Genomic DNA, 17,291 nt, shown 5'->3' on the forward strand with positions numbered 1-17,291 from the left:
AGCTTGTGGCAGGTGATCCTTGAATATCAACCAACAGTCTTGGGCCCCCGTGCCCTCTAAGGCTATATCCCATGGAACCTTAATAAGCAGGTTCCTGAAGGGGCCAAAGTCTGCTCTAGGTACACAATATAGGTACACAATATAAAGGGATGCTGATCTAATTTCTACTGCATTAAAATGTATGTTAAAAAACAACACTTGCATGTATGTTTGCAGTTTCACATTTTGGGGTGGTTGTATGAAAATAGAAGACTGAAGAGGTCTTGGAGAAGGAGATTAGATAAGAGTATACATTTTTTAAAAAGTACCCTAATTTCCCATAGGGACCTGAAGTTTATTAATTGTACAGATATCAAGAGTTTTTTTTTTTTCCTAGAGCAGCGAAAGACTTTTGAGATATAGTTACAACGTATGCAGGAATAATTACACACTTCTGCCTAATGCTTATAATGCCTAATGAATGCCTAAATTTAATTTGTAAAATGTTAAAGAAATGCTTGAAGCTTTTCACTTGAAACAAGAAGAAAAATCTTTAGTTTTATTTTGCAACTTTATGTTCATAATGGGTTGCTCTATCAATTGGCAGGAAATTTAAGCAATCAGTTTTTATTTAGATCACCAATAAAGACTGCTTTTCCTTTGTTTTTTTTGGAATATGGACTTTCTGGCAAAATTTCTATTTTCATGGCTCTGCAGGAGTTTTAATTTGATAATATGAAAAAATTGTTTACTCTGCCAGTTATCTGAAGATTATTAAGCAAGAGTAAATACTTTTCTTTGCTTTTAACTAGAGAAAAAAAAGGATTCTCTCCCTTGAGTGTCTGAAACCTGTATCTTGTTTTGGATTTTTTAGGAAATCTGAGTAATAAAAATATAAATTTTCTCCCTGTTCTCCTTATTTTGGCTCCCACATTGCCTTTTCTTGGAACATTCTTATTAATTCATTGTTCATTATACAATGTGGAGGCCAAGGACAGGGTAAGACTAATTTGAACCTGATCACCCTTTGTTAAAAGCTGGCTGCCATTTGTATTGTGCTGTCTGTAGGAGTAGTCATGACTTGAAAATGTCTTCTGGGCTTTGGATTTTACCATCACTTAGGGATTATTATTATTTTTTTTATTACAGCAATTTTGCTAGTGGCATCATTAAGAACAGATGGTGCTTTTAAACCTGAAGATAACCCATTTTTAGAACTAGGTCATAGGTTTGCAGTACGAGATGGTATAACAAGCATGTGATTGATCATGCATACTGAAAATCTTACATTAACTGGGATGATGCATATAAGTTTCTATGCTTTATGAAATTCTATTTTGCTTTAGAACCCAAGAAAAACCCCTTATTGATACTAAAGGATAATCCTTTGTAAATAAAAATCCAGATCTGTAAAATACATTTTCATATTTTAAAACAGTGGCCACTTCTGTTTAGGAAAATACTACTGCCTGTTTAAACAAGAACAGAATACACTGGTGGTGAGGATGTTGGCGAGTGGACTTCTCTAAGATAATTTAATTTGATTCCCAAGAAAAGTATATTAAGGTTCCAGATCACATTAAGAATTTAAGGGTTTTTAGGTGATTTGAGAGGTGACACCATCCAGGGGGGAGTTGTAGTGTATGTATAGGTACACATATGTATGCTATTCAGATTTTTATCTACTTAATGAACTGTATAATGAATCAAAATGAGTTTCTTTCTCCAGCACTGTATAGGTTATGTTTAAAGTGATTGGTGAGGTAGAAGAAATACTTTGTTTTCGCTATTTAAGAATATTCCACTCTTCCTTTGGGAGAATTTGTTTATCTGGAACATCACTGGTGACTCTTAATTAGAGGAATATTGATTCTCATGCTTGGAGTGATATGGGAATTATAATTTAATTGCAGAGTGTTTAGGACATGTGCTTTTCATTGGGAACATAACATCTACTAAAGCTAAATGACAGCTACTGGAACATGCTTTTCACTGTATGTTAGATTTTGTGATACATATGAAATGGTAATGTTGCGGTAACAAAACCATTATATAAAAACAGGAAGAAAAAGCTGATGACAAACTATAGAGTTTTGCCCAATAACCATCATGGGGTTTTTATTATTATTTTCATTAAAACTTAGCATGTAGTGCCTTCCTCAGTCCGAGTACTCAGTTTTTAAGTGAGGCTTTCAGATGAAGACTAGAGGCATCTTGAATGCATTTTAGCAACTTTGACATCTAACCCCTCCCAGAAGAAGTAGGAAAAAAGGTGCATTAATCCTTTATCATAACAAAGCAGGCAGAAATTTTCTGTAGAGATAAAATAACTAAAAGAAAAAAAGGAAATGCAGTCAGAATTGTGTTAAGATCTTGTTTATCCTGCATATACAAAAATTCTGAAAAATTGTGCAATTTATAAATCTCAGACTAAGGAAAGAACTTTACCCAAATAAAATTAAGAAACATTAATGTAATTCAGGGTATTAGATTAAATAGTGCTTCCCAGACAAAATCACGGTAAATGCTGAGTAGGCTATGATGTGAAACAGCAGCAGCGTTTAAAAAAAAAATTAACATTGTAAGTAGTAACTTGCGTATTATGTGAGTAGTACATGTTTACTTATCCTATAGGCCAATAAATGTATATAAAGATAATGCACAAGAAGTTTACTGCTTAGGCTTCTTTCATCTGCTTTATAGTTGTTATATCTCTAGCTCTCTGCATTAAAAAGTAATATGCATAAGTACTTGAACTATAGCATCCAGGGCTTCCATCAGTTAAATACATTCCAGCTGTATTGCAGGCTGTCATGGTGGGAAACAAACACTCCTTTTCGCTTCATTTCTAAGAATAATTAATTATTCATCATTCCTACCAAAAAAGTAAAATACGTCTTCTTCCTTGTTATCATAAGCACCTGAGAACATTCAGGTAATGAAAACTACAGTTGGAGACCAAAAGGTAGTAATGTGGAGTTTGAAGGTGCTGAATCCTTCCTTCAAGGGTCAGAAACATTCCTTTCAAACCAAAGCAGAGCTGAAATCAGAAAAGTACACATTGTGGAATATAGGCTTTATATGACGGAAAAAAAAAAAACAAACCCAAAAGAGGCCAGCAGTTGGGCAGCGCATCTTCCTGTATGTATTCTTTAATAGATGCATACAATAATATGCTCACCATTAGAGCCAGAAGGTTACAGCTTTATGAAATTCAGTTTTCTTCATGGTTATTTCAGAATTAAAATTAATAAATTTATTTTGTTGTTTCATTAAGTAGGATTTTAAGTATGGTGTTGATGTGTCTCTGAATGCTTGATGTGTCAACAGGCTTTTAGACAGGCTTTCCCCCTGCCTCTCCCCCTTCCCAGGCTTTGCTCTGTGGAGCTCTGTTATCTCTCAGGCTTCTGCCTGTAACTTTTCTTCAGCTGCCTTTGTCACTGGTGGCAATATAATGTTGGGGTTTTTTTGGTGGTGGTGGTTTGGATTTGTGTTTGGTTTTTTGTTGTTTTTTTTTTCCCTGCTAGAGTTCATCTGCATTGTTTCTATTGTGTATCCTAATCCCACCACAAATGTCTGCCAATATGCTTTGTTGGTTGAACCTGCAAATGCTCTTGGAATCAGGAGCAAGGGGAATTTAACTAGTTTGTCAATTCAACAAACTGTCAGGAAGCTCCTGTATGTTTGCCACCAGCCTTGCTGCAAAAGAGTAACAGAAGAGTAAAAGAAAGTAAAATCTATTTAAACTTCCCCAGAATCTAGAAGGGACCTTTTTCTGTCTGTGATGCAATATCTTAAACTAAAGAAGACTCATTAACAAAAGAATGTGAGAAAGTTTGTCCCAGCTTCTCCCTGAAGACTGTTCCAGAGTCTTGTTGTAGGTTAAAATGAACCTTTGTTATCTGCTTTTTGGCTTTATTCAGGGCTCGTTTTGTGATCACTTTCCCTGTGCTGCAGTTGGCCTCTTTTTTCACCAATTTGAAAAATAAGCATCAAAGAACTGTGCTTGTAATTTTTGTCCAGACGATGCTATGCCTTTTAAACACAGTTCTTTTCATTTACCCTTCAGGGAGTCCTGCCATCTTTTAATTCTTCTCTTAATGGTTATTTTCATGAATTTAACAAGTCCTCATGTGGAAAATTGCAGTGTTTTAAATGAAGTCCAAATGTGAGACAACTGCTATTTATTCATGTTCTAGGTTAATGAAGTGTTAGACCAAGTGATGCATCATTTGTAAGCCCATGCTATGTTTATGCCATTTTCCAGTTACCTGCATATTTTCTTGATTATTTTTTTTCCAAAATAAATCCTTTTAACTCTTTGCCAATCATCTTTATACTTTTCTTATCCACACTGTTATTGTACTTGCAGATGTGTGCTCCCTAACCTACAGTTTCATCTGCCAGTTTTTGAAGATTTATACTGTCAAGCTGCAAGAACAGTGAACTCTGAATTTTGTCCCTAGCTTCTGTGTGATATTTTATATCCATACTCTTTTCTCTTTAACCACCTTACATTATATGCATTTTTTTCCTTTAACCATAGAAAAAATTTAATTTCAAAATAGAAATGGATTATAGCAACAGGTCAGTGATTGAGACTGAATAATGAAGTCAGAGTTTCCCTTTCAAAATGGAAGTTTATGCTACAGTAAGGGACATATGTAGAGAAGTGAGCTGGTCCATGGAACTCAGAATAGAAAGCATGTCCTAGATACTTTCAAAGCAAAAGGCACTAAAATTATTCCCTGATGTAGGGATATGAGCCAATAGAATCATAGAAACCAGGTTGGCAAGAACTTCAAGGGTCGTCTGGTCTGACCTCTCATGGTAAAAGCATAGTGGTCAAGACAGCCCAGCACCCTCTCCTGCCAGATCTTAAAAGTGTTCAGAGTTGGGAATCCCCCACTTCCCTGGTGTCCTGGGTTCAGCAGTAGCAGTCATTTTTCTCCGTCTTAGTACCTGGTGCAGTGCTGTGTTTTTGACTTTCAGCCTTGGAAGAGCGCTGATAACACCGATGTTTTTAGTTGCTGCTCAGTAATGTTTACTCTGACCAAGGACTTTCTGAGTCTCATGCTCTGCCAGAGAGGAGGGGAAGCTGGGAGGAAGCAGAGACAGGACACCTGACCCAAACTAGCCAAAGGGGTATTCCATACCACATCATGTCATGCCCAGTATATAAACTGGGGGCAATTACCCAGAAGGGCTAGATCACTGCTCGGGTCGGGCTGGGTATCGTTCAGGAGGTGATGAGTGGTTGCATTCTCTTCCCTTGTTATTTCCCTTATCATTATTATTATTGGTGGTAGCAGTAGTGGTTTTGTGTTATACCTTAGTTACTGGACTGTTCTTATCTCAACCCGTGGGAGTTGCATTCTTTCGATTCTCCTCCCCATCCTTCTGGGAGCAGGGAAGAAGGGGGGGAGTGAGCTAATGGCTGCGTGGTTCTGGGTTGCCAACTGGGCTTAAACCACGACAGCATGTCATAATTAAAACACAATGAACAGATTTGGCAATAGAAGTAGCAGCCCCACACTGCAGCTTGCAAGTCACAGGGCATGTCATTCACAGTAAACCAGGACTGGTCAGTGTTGTTAATTCTGATCAGAATAGAAATTATAGAGCTTAGCAGTCAACAGATAAGAGTTTTTCCCTAGCCCTTTAGTTACAGTTGATTCCCAACCCCTTCTTGCTTCCAAAAGGTTTTTGTCATGTATCTCATGGACACTGTAGAAAGATGCATGTTATTTAGCCTCTGTGGTTTTGCTGTTTTTTAGAGGTTTTTTTGTTGTGGTTTTGGTGTTGTTTTTTTTCATATTGTCTGCCAAATTAATACCTGATATGCATATTAGTATTGGGTACTATATTACTCTATAAACTGAGTTTAAAAGGAGGAAAAATACTTGAAATTTTCCTGCATAACGATCACTGTTGCACTTGCAGGATTTTTTGAGGGGAAAATTCCATTCATTTTCACAGTGCTGCAAGAAAACCATCCCTTACTTTATCTGATGTCGTCTCCTTTTATTTGAGCAAAGTTTTCTTTCCTAAAATACACCCCTAGAGCTGAAAAAGTTGTAATTAAAATATGTTTCATTTTGCTTATAAAATGGAAAGGAAGTAGCACAGAGCAAAAGCTGTGCGAACTATCTGTGGTTATTACATAAATGTTAGGCTTTCTTTTATTGCTCTGCTTTGAGCAGTCAGATGACCAAATAAAATCTGAAAGGTGTAGAGTGGTGTCCAGTACAGGCATACTGAAGTGAGTCCAGTGTGAAGGGTCCAGGAATGATAAAGGGACTGAAGTATCTGAGAGAATAAGAGGCTGAGAGCGCTGAGGTTGTTCAGCCTGGAGAAGGGAAGGCTCAGGGGATCTGATCTGAATAGGTCTGACAGTAAGGGAGGGAGTAAAGAAGGTGTAGCTAAACTGTTTTTGGTGATATCCAATGGCAGGACTGGAGGCCATGGTCATAAACTGAACCACAGGTTGTTCCATGTAAGCATAAAAATGTTTGTCGCAGTGAAGGTGGTGGGACACAGACAGTTTGCTCAAGAGGTGATGGAGTCTCTGAAACTTGATCATTTTGAGAGCTTCCTTCCAACTTTAACCTTCTGTTATTTCAGTGGAATAAATAGAATTGGAGAAAATTCTTCTCTTATATTTACTCCTAATTCTGTATTGTCTTCATTTTTTCTGATATATTTCTTGCATTAAAATCAAGTGTAAACTATCCCTTACCCTAATGTCTTCTTTCAAAGTTAAAAAACTTCTTGTTTTATAGCAAGTTCCTTATTAATAATATCTCATAATAGGTAAGTGAAGTGTGCCTTTTAAGTACTTGTATTTTACCCTTATGTTTAACTTAATGAATTATGGTATACAGAAAATAAATAGTCCTTATGTTGCAAGTAATCTCAATTAGGTTTTAAAGTGACCTTGATTTTAGATGTATGAAATTGGTCTTTGTTCTGGGTTCAGCAGTAGCAGTCATTTTATTCTCTTTCTTAGTAGCGGGTGCAATGCTGTGTTTTCTGACTTCCAGCCTGGGAACAGCGCTGATAACGCGGATTTTTTTAGTTACTACTCAAATGTTTAGTCTGACCAAGGACTTTGTGAGTCTCATGCTCTGCCAGGGAGGAGAGGAAGCCAGCAGGAAGCAGAGACAGGACACCTGACCAAAACTAGCCAAAGAGGTATTCCATACCACAGCATGTCATGCCCAGGATGTAACTGGGAGTTACCCAGAAAGGCTGGTTCACTGCTCGGTCGGGCTGGGTTTCGACAGGTGGTATTTTATTCTCTTCCCTTATTATTTCCCTTATCATCATTATTATTATTGGTGGTAGCAGTAGTGGTTTTGTGTTATACCTTAGATATACCAGGAGCTGGGGGGGGAGAAAAGCCTTGGCGGGGTAGACTGTGTGACTGCATGGTTCGGATTTACGGCCTGGGCTTAAACCACGACAGTCCTTTTTTGTGCCCAACGTAGGGCTCTAAGGGTTGAGAGAAGGACATATCTGGCTGGAGTGTGTCTAATCGTATTTGTGATATGCATTCATTGTTTTGGATTAACAGTCACTTGTCACAATGCTGATTTATTGGGTCTCAAAGTTGTTTCTCTTGATCTCACAGTTTCAGCATATCATACCTTACTTACAGCCAGTATTTGCTGTGTTAGTGTTTATCAAGCTGGGGGCTTGGGCTAAGGTTCTTGTCTCATTGTACTTTATGGTAATGACTTGTAATACAATAGAATCATTGATCATGAAACTGATCTGGCTTATGTTCCCAGTGTGGTCACCACCTTTATACTTTGGGAGGTATATAATAGAAGTGCTTAGCAATTACACATCTTTTTTCTCCTTCTCAGGTGGTCAACCTGTGAAGGAGACAGTCTAAAAAAGGAATTAAGTATCTAAAAATAATGGACATTTCTTGTTTAGAGAAGTCATTAATTTCTCTAAATCATTTATGTAAAAGTGTACTAAACAGGAATCTGTAATGATCATTATTCTTTTAAGAGAAAATACATACAGTCTTAATTTACATAACCACATTTCTGATATCATTTAAAAGCTTAATGTTAGTTATGTGAACATTTGATTATTTTATTTTATGTGTAAGCTAAGACAAATGTAATGTTGTGAAATGACATTGAAATTCAATTCAGTAAGAAAAAGCGTATTTCAGAGCTCATAATGCAAATTAGCTATAAAACGATTTTTAAATTCGTAAAGGCTGCGCACACTCCTTCAGGTGAATGAATTGAAGAGCATATACAGCATTACGCAGTGTCATATTATTTAGAATAAGACAAAGCATGTGTAGATTTTGATTCCTACTAGTGAGTTACTGTGCTGTCAGTCACACACACTGCAAACTCTTCTCTGTATTTACTTCTTTCTTGTTGCTTTCAAGAGTAGTCAGAAATTCAGTGTTTCATAAATAAAATTATATGTTCTAACTATTTGTATCCAAAAATTTGATGACCTGAGAAACACTTATCTTACATTTCTAAACCTGAATTCAGTTTAACAGTTCTCAGGTCTGTACTTAAAATGGTTGCCTGAGCAGTCTGCATATGTAATTTACATTAAGAGTTCTGAACTCATTCAACTTCACATTATAATACTGACTGTGAAGAGTGCTTCAGCACTTCATTTTTTGCAGACTTGTATGGTGCTCAGGTGCTAGTTTTGAGCTCATTCTGCTAAAATACTTTGCAGGCTCCAGGAGAGATGCTTCAGAGAAAAAGGCTGCATTATCTGTGCACAGTGCAATTCTCTCTGGCTCAGTATTTGAGTGATACTTCTGCTTGGCTCAGAGGGCAAGTGGAGCGTATTTGCATATGCTGTGTAGCCATTCCCCTAGTTACAAGCTATTCCTCTCCATCAGAAAAGTGCAGTGCAAAGGTATGAAAGCAGATGCGTACTTTCCTTAAGCAAAATACGCTGAGAAGCATCGGCTTTTTGCTGCTTTGTAGAATGCTGGATATTGGACTTTGCAAATGCTTAGCTCTTTCAAATATCAAACATGAATTTTCTGCTATTTGTAAACTCGGTTTTGTCATTAGCTCGGCACATCAGTCTAACTGCATGTGCTTCATTGGTCCCAGAAGGTTCTCTGTTGCCTGTCAAAAACAAAGCTTGGCTTTTCTGTATAAGGTGCTGCTCTTCTTTTAGGCCTAGGACTCACAGCTGCAGCTTCTCTGACTTGTCTGAAGCAAAACATAAGGTGCTCTGAGAGCCCCAGTACAAGGCTACTGTTTTCCCTGCATGATTTTGATCAGACTCTTATTAGGTGGAAAAAGACAACGTTGATGTCAAAATGCAATCTGGCAGAACCCAAGGCCAGTAGAAGTAGGTTTAGTATACAATCGTTAGAAAATGTAGCGGGAAACACTTATTGAAATGCAATAAATAGAATAATGTACTGAGTCATAAGTGAACTGTACAGCTTTTTAGTGCATGAGAACATGAATTTGGCCAGAAACTGAAGTCAGTGGTGAAATGGCTGATGTGATTGTCCAAACTGAGAGAAATAGGACAATTGAATATATTTTGAAATAATTATTCAACATTTATAAGTACAACGACAAAACCTCTGGGATAAAATACTAGCATCACTAAAATCAGTTGGAGGTTTGTCCATGTTTTCACAAGGGTTTTGTTTGTATTACTTGTCTTAGTCTGTGCTTATTTTATGGAGCCAGTTTCTGAACTGTGTATGTGTATAGCTGATATTTTACATGCACAGACAGCAAAATAGCACCCTTACAAAATAGGATTTCTCTAACATGTGGCTTGGGAAATTTTTGCCACTTAGAAGAGCTTCAGTGTTGTGGTGCCATTGCATTTTTATGAGACTTTCCAGCAGAGGAGCTAGATATCTAGTTACACACTCACTAGTTAACTACTTGTAGTTTAAGCCCAGCCAGTAATTCAGAACCACACAGCGTTCACTCATGCACCCCGCTCTGGGTGGGATGGGGAGGAGAGTTGAAAGAATGTAAACCCCATGGGTTGAGATAAGGATAGTCCAATAACTAGAGTGTAATATTAAACTACTGCTACCACTAATAATAATAACAATAACAGTAAGGGAAATAGCAAGGAGAGAGAATATAAAACTAAAAGGGGAAGGGAAAAAAAGCCAATAAACACAAGTGATGCACAATGCAACTGCTCACCACCCACCGACCTATACCCAGCCTGACCCGAGCAGTGATTTGGGCCTTCTGGGTAACTTCCCTCAGTTTTTATACTGGACATGAGGGGCATTATACCCTCATACATTATATCCTCACTCGAGGGCACAAGAGAGACTAAAAATTCCTTGATCAGGGTAAGCGCTACTTAGCACATGGCTGTTTTAGTTGTTGCTGTCAGCATTGTTCTCAGACTAAAGCCAAAAGACATCACTGCACCAGCTACTAGGAAGGAGAAAAAATAACTGTTACAACTGAAACCAGGACGCTACTGTTTGCTGAATGCTCTGAACAACTGATACAAGCAGATGTAGTAATAACTATGTAAAACAATTTAACAAAAATTGAATGCTCATGTGCACAGAGGGCAGTCATACTGCAAGTTTTTCATTTGAAATGGAAAATAGATTACATTATGTGGTTATTTTTTTCATAAAAACTGTGACTAAACAGCTTGGTTTAGAGCATGAGCCATTTTTTATGAGCTTTTGTATTACTTTAGCTATTTACCATAAAAGACAAATACGTAGTGAAACAGATTCCAAAAATGCTTTAATACAGAGAAAGTCTTGGGTATTTGATGTCAAAACTGGGTGTCTTGGGGGCATGCTTCAGTCATGTTACAGGATTGCTCCAGGCCTCTAAACTGAGCATGTTAATGCCATGCTGGAGCTAGGCATGGACCAAGCAGAAAAGTAACAAGAGAATTCTGTGCTTCAGCATCTTGTATTACTAAATATCAGATATAGTATAAATATAGTATACTCTATGGATAGTTATGCATTACTATATTGTATTACTTGGCAATGTTTAGTGAAGCCCTAAATTTGAGGAGGCTATGTAAGAGATTAATAAAAAAATCATGGTATTTCCTTTTGTTAGGTAGAAGGCATTATTAAACCTTTCCTTAATTATTTTAAGTTCATTCAAGAACAGAACAAAACTGTGGAAGTTAGCTGAGTGTAGGAATTTGCAAGTGGACTTTTAGAGTAAAGTGTTTAATGGTTCTTTTTACTCAAAGTAATTAAATGTTAAATATATTGACGTGCTGCTTAAGTTGGCATTCTTTAAAAAATGCAGATGTTGAAAACATGAAAGTATTCACCCAGGTATGTTTAAATAAGAAAGATTTTTACACCAGATATTTAAATAAAAAAACACAAAAAAACCCACAACCAGAAAATTTTATTTTGACTGACCATATTTCAAAGACATCAACATCTGTATATCCCATTGTAAAGACCTTTAAGACCTTCATTGTAAGCCCTGCCAGACACTTTCAGTGTTACAGCTACATTTCGTAGTTGATCTGAAGTGGAGAATGTGTTAATATAGGCTGCCTACTGATAAGCAGTTTCAGAAGATGACTTCATCATTACTATATATAGGAGGTGCTAAAAAATAATTGGAAAAGGGTTCACAGCAGGTCCATCATATAGAAGGCAGCATGTGAAATAAAGCATGGAAAACTGAAGAAATGAAATATGAAAAAAATAATTGCCATTCTGGCTTGATGTGAAGAAGTAGCAGTAGTACACACATATTTAGTGTGGGAGTAATGCATCAGCGGACTGTGGCTTGCAGGAAAAGGCACTCAGAGAGAGGGAGGGGATAGCAATAGACTGGCAGCATAAACCAAACATTTTGTAAATATTGGCTGGTTTTCTTAGTGAGGAAAAACCTCACAATTTTTGGTTAACTTTCAGATTCTAAGCAAGTTTGTTTCCAGTGCTAGTGGAGCTGTTGCAGTAACTGAGCGATTTTTGCTGTTAAAAGAAATGTTCATTGTCTACTTCTTGTGAAACATTCTTCAGGATGCTGTAAGTTGCCTAATTGCTCCATTAGGACATGGAAATTCAGTTATCTGTAAAGGCTTTAAGCAAATGCTGAGATTCGTGAGTCGATTATTATTTCAATAAATATATATCCATTTTATTCAAGGCATAGCTAGACTACCAGTGCTCTTTAGTAATGGGTATTGTCACAGGTTGTATTAGTATGTCCCTGTACCTGTTACTTTTTACTATTGGTACTAGTTTTTCATTATTGCTAAACCACTCTTCATTTGATTTTATTTCACATTCTGAAGTAGTAGTTAAAATGTTACCTAAAAATTGTATAAGGTGCTTCTAAAGTTATAAATGGCTTAGTTTTGGTTACAAAAAAAAAAGGGAAGTACCGATCGGACTGCCAGAAATGTTCAACTTCTGGAAAACTCTTCAACCAGCCCTACTAGTGATTGTTACTAATCTGCTAGTGATCATGAAGTTAGCTGTAGGTTTAGGTAACCTATCTGTGATCCTTGTCTGAATGTTTGCAAATGGTTATGAAACCCAAGCTTCAGTACCATAGTTAAGAGGTTTATTAGAAAACATGGAAGAGCAGTATCTACTAGTTTTTCCAAATATCTGGGACAAAATAAAGAAGACGAAGTGCTCATAGCCAGAGGATTTTTTTTTTTTTAAGTTCTCATTCCTCTTACTTTACATTTCTTCTTTATTTGCTTAGGCACCCCTTGAAGTCACTCTATAATTTGATCTCCACATCCTTCTGAATGCACTATGGCTCCTTTTTTGTCTGTGGGTAATTTAGAAGATTTTTGCCAGGGAACTTCCCTGAATTTCTGTTGCCACTCTATTACTTTCATGTAACTGTTTACTAAAAGTTAATTTGTTAGGCTTATCTCATTTAATAAGTCACACACAAGTTTACTTTAGGAAGTTAGTTGCATAGTAGAAAATAAAGAAAATTAGAGCTTAGAAATTATTTCTTGGTTAAAATCAAAGATGTGGGGTAGCTCTTCTTGCGAGGCTTCTTTCAGAGAAGAGTTCAAAAACCTACTGTTTAACATCCCTTTTTACTTAAAACCAACTATTTAAAATGTTTAATGCTATGTATATGCAACAGCACATGAAAGCTTTGGATATGATACTATTTTGATTTAACTTAATCTGCATTTTTCTTAATGTGTCATGAAATTATAGTGTTAGCTTTTAGTTTTGTGTCTGTATGTACCCTTGCATCACAGATATTTTCATGTGAAAGCAGCTTGTCTCATAAAACATGTTTGGTTTTAAGTGTCAAAGTGCCTTTTACTTTTGTTCAGAACCAGGACTTTCTAGCCCTAGAAATTAACATATCACAAAACTTATTGCCCATTACCTAGCTCATAAAAGCAGTACACATTTTGGCAAAGTACAGTCATATGTGGATCATCCCTGTGGTGTTTTATCGTTATCTTATCATCAAAGATTCTAGCTTGGCATGAGACTGGGTTTTCAAGCTCATAGTCTTCTCTTTGTAATTTTATTAAAATTACTAAGAATTTTATATTCAGACAATACAAAGCTTGGGTCTCATTATTCTTGACCGTGAAGCTTATCTGCTACCCTTTCGTATAGAGAAAATAATCCAGTTATTTTTGATACAATTTTCTCTTTTTTAGTTGTGGCTTTTTTTTAAAATCAGAAGTATACAGCTTTGTTGATGTCCGAGGACTGTTGAAACCCCACAGACGATAGGAAACTTTGTCTTTTTGTGAAAACAGAGCCATGCTGTTTCCCTTCATAAAAAAAACAAGTTGAATGGCATTTGAATCCTGTTTTTTGAGGACAAAACTTAAGAAATTATGAAAGACCCACAGCAAGAGCCAAGAGATGCTAGGCTTCATCCTGGTGCTAAGAGGTGGTTATTCTCCTTCCTGTCAGCAACTTTTCCTGTCAACTCCTTTACTTCAGTTTTGTACTGAGAGAAAGCTTGTTGCATCTTTGAGGTGGTATGAGGCTTGATCTATTCATGATAACTTTTGAATCAGCTTCAATATATCATTAAACTTAATGAGCTCTTTTCCTAGAGCAAGCCAGTCTGTAGCTGATAGAACTTTTGCCTTTTTATTTTCTTTGAGGTTGAGAATTCTTTCTTTGATGCTAAGTTCTTTTCACATCTACATGGAGACATAAGGAATTACAAGTTCTGTGAGAAATGCAGTCAGATGGCACCTTGAAAGATTATGGCTCACTTATTAATTAGACACAAAATCACTTTCCTCCAAATCATTTTATGGAAGGTGGGAAAGGGGAAAATGCCATCAAAAAAAAAAAAAAATCCCAGACCCACAGCTGGTTGAGCCGTACAAGTCCTGTGGCCTTGGCATTGTGTGGGTTTTGTGACCGCTGGTTTGTGCTGGTGCTTTACTGATGGGCTCCTGGTGTGTGCTAATGCTGCTGTGCTCGTGCTTCAGCTGCTGAGAGTTTAAGAGCAGGAGGCACAGAGAGCAGTCGTTCTGATCAGTTTCCTCTACTGGCCCTGAACACTTCTGTCTCTGTCAAATCTGGAAGTTACTGAAGAGGATTAAAAATGGTTTGTTAGTTCACACACTGGTAAATGCACGAAGAGATTTGGTAGGCCTTGTTTCCTTGGAAAGCTAGTTAATCTGCCCTCTGCTGAAGCTTCTTTTCTTTTCTGTGCCCCCTAAAATAATACAAAAGGCTACTTTTTTTTCTTCAGGCAAAAACTTGCCATGTTGTCTTCTCACCCGGTTGGTTGTATGGCAACCCAGGGTGTTGGAGGGCACAGCCTGGGGCTTGTCAGCATGAGCAGAAGCATGATGCCTTTTGACCTGTTTCCCTGGGGAAGCCGGTTGGTCCTGGCAGCCTTTCATCAAGGATATTAAAATTCTGGCTTTAATATCCTAGTTGGGTTAAAACTTGCTTTCAGTCTTAGAGTCCCTTGCTGCTGTTCATCATTCACCTCTATTAAGCAGCATGAACTAATTCCTTGGCTCGCTGGTGTTTTCTTTTATGCTGTTAGTACACAATGTGATAGTGGGAGTGTTGGACTAGAGGTGAATAGCTCCATGATTAGCCAAGTCCTCCTCCTGAAATGGTAGGTTTAGGAATTGCTGTCCTTTAAGAAAACCTGCAGGTTTCCCCTTTTGCAGGAAAGAATTCTGTGCCAACCACCACTATTTTATAAGGATCTTAAATCCTCAGCCCTAAAAGAAAAATTGTTTTATTCTGATACAGAAACCAATTCTGTAAATGTATGTTTTCTGCTGGGTAAAGTCAGAATTTCTTACCCTTGTATTCACAGGTAAGAAAAGTGGCAAGTACAGCAATTAGCTAATTCTAGGTTTTTTGTTTTTTTTTTTTTTTGCTTCAAAATTCATCAACAGCTGATCCCAGAATACTTCTGAAAATAAATATTAGTTTAATAAATCATGTAACAGCAAGTTTGTCTATGTTGAAATTAGTCTTCAGGGCTTCCTTTTTATGAGGCAAGTCAGCAGTCTGCTGTTTGACGTTATTTCTAATAGCTGAAGTCCTTAGGCTAAATAAGCCGCTAGAAGTTGCCTTGTAGCTGTATGTTGGAAATTTTCAAAATTAGTGTATCTGTGTAAGTTTCTAATTAGTTGGTGTTAAAACATTGATGATGGTGGTGATTATGCAGTCTACTTAATTTCATTTAAATGTTTAAGAGAATTTACTGAGGTGTTTTTTGGGTTTGTGCTTGTCTCTTTGTCAAGTGTGGTAGGCAGTTTTAGTATGGATTTGCATAAGGAGCTGGAAAAAACTTTCCAGCAAATATTTTAGATATGTACTGTGACAGATGATGTTATTTTTTTCTTAATAAAGGAAGACTACCAAAAAGATATTTTTAGTCAAAACTGGCAGGAAATTAAATAGGTAAGGCAACTGGTTTAGGGCCACTAAGCAATATTTACATATGCTTTCAATCTGATGGTCTGGTTTTTGAGTCTTGTTATAAGACCTGTAGCTGATCAGTTTCAATATTTTAACTTTAAATTTCATTTTAATTTCAAAGAAGTCTTACCTGGTACCTGTAGGCTGAGTCTTCTAAGAAATTAGGTTTTGATTTTTAATACTAATTTTAGAATTTTTCTTGCTGGGATTCATAAATTTCTACTAATGTGCAGTTGAAGTAAAATTGCATAGGGATCTGTGGATACAGAAATGCATAAAAATAGAAGGTAATACCAGTGTTTCCAGGACAGAAGGTGATAAAAAGAATAATTGGCTGTGTCTTTACTTGTGCCTTGTACTTGTACTCCTTGTACTTGTACTTGAACTAAAAATATGTCTCATGCTGAAGACCAGATTTCCAGCATTTCTTGTTGCACTACAAATGTAATAAAAAGAAAAGCAACCAAAAGTTGAATGTTGAGTAACAATTTGTCATGAATGCATTATCCTCATGCAAATATCTTTCCCGAAGACAATGTTATATGAAAACTTTTCCATCAACTTTTGCACTCAGCCTTTTTCTATCTTCTAAGTAAAATTATGACTTTTTTGTTGGAATTGTAGAATTTTGCTGCTTTTCTTTAATCTGCCTGTTTCTAACTTTGTACTTAGTTGTTATTCCGATTGCTGACTGAAAGTAAAATCCAAAAATTAAAAGCTTACTGATTTTGCAGACAGACCTTTAAAACCTCTCTGGTGATAAGTAGTAATTCTCATTCATCCTCATGGAGCTGGCATTTGATTCCGCTGAAGGCTGCTTGTTCCTTGTCCCGATAGAATGCTTGCCTGTGGGCATGTTGTTCTGCCGTGTCTGATCCCAGTGACCAATGAGATTGCAATATGAGAATCGTCCAGCCCCTGTACCAAGGAGTAATGATCAACAATGCATTCTCCATGCACATAGTTTATTAGCAACTCACCTACAAAGTGCTTATAATGCCTGGCCACTTTTCTGTTATGAGGCAAATGCAGTTACGCTGAGCTCGCTAAGGCTCTGCACAAGTGTCCTAGGTGGAAATGGTTCCTAGGACTGAAATATTGTTTCTGTATAAGTGGACTTTATGTGATGGGCTGTGTATTCAGAAATGCCAGGCTTGAAAAAAGAAATGCAGATGTGAGAGCTGAATGACTTTCTCATGCACTATTATCTTTTTTTAATAACAATGGTAAGAACTCATGCTTCGTCTGGCTTGTCTTAACTAACCTGTAAGAAACGTGAAAATGCAGAACATCTAAGATTTATTTTAAATCAAGTGTTCTTCTATAATCTGTGGATGTTAGAAGTGGTGATATTCCATTATTTTTCAGCACAGTAGTAATTGGCAATCGTTGTATGCAAAAA

At 36.9% G+C, this 17,291-nt stretch overlaps 1 protein-coding gene and 1 long non-coding RNA gene across 5 annotated transcripts in view; one reads left to right on the top strand and one right to left on the bottom strand.

Moving 5' to 3' along the window:
- Positions 1 to 17,291, top strand: part of ASCC3 (activating signal cointegrator 1 complex subunit 3) — a 270,580-nt gene that overhangs the window by 17,748 nt on the left and 235,541 nt on the right. The gene's annotated exons all lie outside the window — the stretch shown is intronic.
- On the bottom strand, positions 14,391 to 16,744 carry LOC133272751 (uncharacterized). The gene is made up of 3 exons (XR_009744550.1): positions 16,630 to 16,744; positions 16,020 to 16,145; positions 14,391 to 14,527 (listed from the first exon to the last, which is right to left on the bottom strand). It is a non-coding gene; the product is annotated as an uncharacterized LOC133272751 (long non-coding RNA).

Source organism: Pezoporus flaviventris, unplaced genomic scaffold (genome assembly GCF_033815535.1).
Source record: "Pezoporus flaviventris isolate CSIRO_AGI_PZ_B2104156 unplaced genomic scaffold, CSIRO_AGI_Pfla_v1 ptg000031l, whole genome shotgun sequence".
NCBI lineage: Eukaryota > Metazoa > Chordata > Aves > Psittaciformes > Psittacidae > Pezoporus > Pezoporus flaviventris.